Genomic DNA, 5,651 nt, shown 5'->3' with positions numbered 1-5,651 from the left:
TTTTCATTATTTGTATCATTTTTCTATAGGTTCCATAATCCATATTTTTTCATATATTTATTAATCTTTATTTTTCTTTTGGGTCAAAGTATCTATTTAAATTTCTGAATGAGTGCATCTTCAATCTAATCAGACCAAAACAAAACCGATCACACTAGTTTAGGTTGGTTTTGTTCTGCTATGAATTTAGGATGGTTCTTTTGAGTTTGGTTAAGGGGCTGTTTGGTTGTACACTTTTTGAGAAAACTTTTCTCAAAATATCTGACAATGGTAAATTTGTAATTAAAAATTTTCCAGAGATTTCTGTAAATTGTGTTTGGTTCAACAAAAAATTTACAGAAATATTTTCTATAAAATATCAAAACCTACCAAATTTTACTAAAAGCAATTTCCTCTCAAAATAAGAGGAAATCACCAGAAATCTGACACATACCATATTTAATTAAAAACCTACCTAATCTTGTTATTTTCTATAAAGTTATGAGCTATTTTCTTGTTTTGAACCAAACAAGCAAAGTAAAAAAAACAAGAAAATTAGTACTTTTTGATTTCTCAAAATTTTTCCTATAATTTTTTTAAGAAATACAAGGAAATAATATTTTAGGTGGAAAATATTTCCTATAATTTCTAGAAATTGAACCAAACACCCCCTAAGAGACCAATTTGATCCCTATACTAGGGCTTCATGCTCAAATTGGTCCCCGTACTTATTTTTTCTCAACTTGGTCCTTGTTCATGGGGCTTTATACTCAAATTGGTTCACGTAATTTATTTTGTCTCAACTTCATCCCTGTACTGGGGATTCATGCACAAATTGATCCCCCTACTTTATTTTAACTTTCAACATTTTGTAGTAAGCTCCCAATAACTTTAAGCATCACACTAAACCCCTAATAACTTCAAAAATCACACTAAACTCCTTTTACCTTTGCAAAAAAAATCCCCAAAGCTAACATCATGACATCTGACATGGGACATGCAACCCAAGTGACTTAAAAAGAGCAAATTGCTCCTTAAATTATTAAAATAGTGACCTTTTTCTTTTGAGGAAATACATTTTTGGCGCACATAACAACAACCATAACTACTGCGCCTTTGGTGCATATGAGAATCGAACTCAGACTCTCCTGTGAGGAAGCAACATGGTTTTGCCATATGACCTTTTTATACTTTCAATTCTAAAAATGGAAATCCCCTTTTTTTTGTTTTATTTTCCCATTGCTCGCTCTGGTTAGGGTTGAAAACCCTTATTGTCTTTTTCTTTTGATGAAATTATCCTTCAAAATGTCTTTTTAAGTTATTTTTTGGTTCAAATTTAACGGGGTTATTTGCAAAATGCGAAAACTTATTGGAAATTTTTTGCAATTCCAAAATTTTATGGGGAGTGTAGTATGATTTGGCGAAGTTATTGTGGGTTTAGTGTGATTTTGAAAGATATTAAGGGTGTAGGGTTACTTTTGAAAACTCTTGGAGGGTTTAGTGTGATTTTGAAAGATATTAAGGGTGTAGGGTTACTTTTGAAAACTCTTGGAGGGTTTAGTGTGACGTTGAAAGATATTTGAAATTTACTGCAAAATGATTGAAGCAAAAATAAAGTAGAGGGACCAATTTGGGTATGAAGCTCCAGTAAAGAAATTAAGTTGAGAAAAATTGAAGTAGAAGGATCAATTTGGGGATGCAGCCCTGGTACATAAACCAAGTTGAGAAAAAAAATAAAGTAAAATGAGCAAATTCTGATATTTCTAAAATTATTTTGATATTTTGCAGCAGTGACTACCATAACTCATGTAGTTTTCTGAAAACTAACTTGAGTTAATGGTAAAATTCTGGAAGTTTAGCTAATACAATAATTTTATTAGCATATTTACGAGTAATATTTCAAAGAGAATTATGCAAAATGTTTCTTCCAGAAGTGTATATACGTCCAGCTCTACAGAGAAGAGAAAGGAAGGAGGGGTCGATATGCTATTAATTAGTGTTTACACTGGAGACGTGAGCAAGGCAATGAATGGAAACTTGTGTTAAAGGTTACAAGACGTAGTAAGGGCTGGGTCCATAGCATTCAAGACGCACGTTGTCAGTTTGTTGGATGTTGGCAGAGAGACATGGGCCCCCCCACCCCATGCCCATTCTATCAATTTCGGAAAAATAATTATAGACAACCCTCCATAGGAACCATATAGCGATAGGCGCAGATGAAGAACTACATTTATCATGATTCTTGATGCACACGTAACTATCAGCTATCAATATAATCAGACTGTCTATCCATATAGGTGTTATAACTTATAAGTGGCATTTATACCAATGAGCACACAAATTTTTGTTCAAACATAACTGTAAACTACCAGTACAGTCACGTTGTTTGTTATTGCAGTATGTTAGAACTGTTGGCCTTCTTGTTTTGATGATGTTTAATAAACAATTTACTTCTAATGTTGTTTGTCTAGTGTTTGTATAATTCTATTTATTGTAGACAAACAACAAGTTGGATGTTGGATGGATTGCGCTTCAACGATCAACTCCAATGGAGGTTGGCGGAATTGTGGAGTGAAGCCTATGCAATTCAAATTAAAAATCCAAGTTCTAGCTTCATCCGCAAGTGTACCAAGTTGAGCTACATCAAAGATCAATCAAGCTTGGGTATATTTAGTTTAGGTTTTATATTATGTGTGTTAGTACTTTAAGCTCAATCATATATACACACACATATTTGGTTTTTATATATATAGTTATATATATACACAAGTTTTGGATTATGCATTTAACAATCATTGTATACATATTTCATTAAGTCTATAAAATTATTCCATATGGTTTCAAAATATTGTTTATGTTAAAACATCAAATTTCATGTATATCATATTTTCATGTTTTGGACACACTTGCAAAATACATGAGTTTTCACAAATAAAAAACTCAATTTGAGAAATTCTTTTTCTAACATGTTCAATTTCATGCTTATAAATGTTTTCTAAAGTTTTATCAATTTTGAAATTAATTTGTTATGATTATTTGAATTTACAAAATCAAGTTTTTAATAAGCTCATGTTCGTGCATATGTTCGTGCATGTTTTTACAAAACAGATACGTTTTCACAATTGGGAAATGCAATTTAAAAAATTTCTTTGTTTACATGTTTATCTTCATATATAAAAACATTTTCCCAAGTTTTACTAATTTTGGAGTTGTTTTGTTATTTTTAATTGAATTTACAAAACCAAGTTTTCAACAGTTTTTTTTAGAAACTGTATATCTGTGTTTAAACAGTTATTTCTCTCAACTGAGAAATTATATTTCAGAAATATTTTCTCAAACATGTTTATCTACATGTTTAGAACCTTCCCTCAAAATTTCATAATTTTTAGAGTTGATTTACTATTTTTAATTAATTTTACAAAGTCAGATATACAAAATTCCAGCATCTGTCAAAATCTGGAAAAGTGCGATCGACCGCCACGGTCGACCGTGCTACAGTGCGGTTGACCGCCACGGTCGAACTCCACGGTCGACCGTCAGTAGTACAAAGACCAGTTTTGTAGTTTTTCTTCTCGCGGTCGACCGCCACGGTCGACCGCCGAAGTTATCGTTGCACAGTAACGGTAACTTGCTTATTTTTATTTTTTAGTGGGTTTTTGGGGTTTTTGGGGTTTTTTGGGTTGTTTTCTTCTTCCCTATATATACCCCTTTTCCATAACTATTTTCTACATCCAAAAGAATGTTTTAAAAGAGTTTTAACAAGGGTTTAAGTTTGTTTTGTGTTTGTTTAAAAGAGTGTTTAAGAGTTTGTTTGTGAAGAGAATTTCACAAGAGTTTGAGGAGATCATTAATCTTGTTTGGACTTCAATCTACATCTCTCCACTCTTGTTTTAGAGAAGTTTTCTTAAACTCTTTATCTAGCTTGTTTATGCTTAATATGTCACATTTATTTTGCTAGATTAAAATTGAGTTTAGACTTGTTTTTCTCATTGCTTACACACACAACCATTGAGCATTTATTTTGCTAGATTAAAATTGAGTTTAGACTTGTTTTTCTCATTGCTTACACACACAACCATTGAGCTTATTGTATTTTCATACTTAGTATAATTTAGGTTGTGGGGAGTTGTAACAATTGAGAGTGAGCTACATTGAGTTCTCATCTGTTGTGGAGAACATATTTGTTGTTACATTGTTAGTGTTGTAAAGTTTCGATGAGCTAGAAAACCGAGTGTGAGGAGTGAACGTTGATCGGTGAGCATTGAAAACCAACATTGTGAGTGATTGTGAACGTTGATCGATGAACGTTGAAAACTGATATTTTAATGTGTAAACGTTATTCAGGTGAGTGTAGAAAACCCGGTTATTATAGTGGATTTCTCCCCGGGAGTGGGGAGCGGAGACGTAGGACGGAAGGTCCAAACTCCATAATCATATTGTGTGTTTGCATTATTTATATTGCCCTATCACAATTGTATCTTTAGTTTAGATTATTTACCATTGTGTTATTTATATATCATTGCATATATTTTACCATATAAGATATATCTCTTTGTTTATATTACATATTCTTACTCATAACATATTATATATCTATCTTGCAAGAATAATTTATTAATTAGTTTTAATTGGCATAAAATCGGATTAGATTAGTATAAGACCCTAATCACCCCCCTCTAGGATCCAACAAGAACGTTGTTGTAATATCTCTTATTTGAGTAATAACAAACTCTCTTTTATTTTTTATGTTCATTTGAGATGATATATATCAGCTATAAATAGGTATATGAGAGATACGAGACGAAACAATGTAAAAATAAACATGAATGGTGATTTCAGCCTTCACACCACCAATGGTCACAAGGCAACATTGATGGTCGTTAATCAATCGATGAATTACAGTGCACAATCAGAAAAAAATAGAAATAGAATTCAGCACCATCGGTGGACTACTGGGACCTATTGATGGTCAGCTATACTATCAATAGACTATAATAAATATTTGATCAATTTCAGAAACCATAATTATAACCATTAATGGACTACAGCGTAACAACGATGGTGAGTAGGGGACCATCAATGGTTGTGTTTCACCATCAATGGTGACAACGTATTTTAGCAGATTTGAGATTTTTAATCTCAGTCAATTATCTTCTTTTATCTTCAACTTATATCAAGTTTATGATTTTTTTTCCTAATCTATTGTGGGCTCTATATAAGAGAAAGAGAGAGAAAGAAGAGATAATTTATTGGATGTGATCTAGGGTTTGAGTTATAAGAACAATGATAAATTTTTATCTCTCAGAGCGTCATCACTCGCATCTTCGACATCGTTCCTCATCATTTGATCGTCAACCTTCAAGGAATGATGCTCTTGGACATCATCATCATCATTCTTCCAAATCTATACTTCAATCTTTAGGATAATGGGTTGTCAATCAAAATGGCAGTAAGTGTTGTGGGTCCAGCCCAAGATAAGGCCCACATGAGGAGATCTACATGAATTAGAATTTTATCTATAAGAAGTCTACATGGATTAGAACTCTACGTAGAAGAGGATTTGGATGATCTATTTGAAATAGGAATAGGTTTGGAGAATTCTATATAAGAGAGCCCTGAGATCAATTTTTATATGAACAATTTTCGGGTGAATGGTACTCTGGTGCTACAGT

The sequence above is a fragment of the Asparagus officinalis genome, chromosome 2, assembly GCF_001876935.1.
Source record: "Asparagus officinalis chromosome 2, Aspof.V1, whole genome shotgun sequence".
Lineage (NCBI taxonomy): Eukaryota > Viridiplantae > Streptophyta > Magnoliopsida > Asparagales > Asparagaceae > Asparagus > Asparagus officinalis.
The sequence above is the reverse complement of the archived record's forward strand: the minus strand, read 5'-3'. Positions refer to the sequence as shown.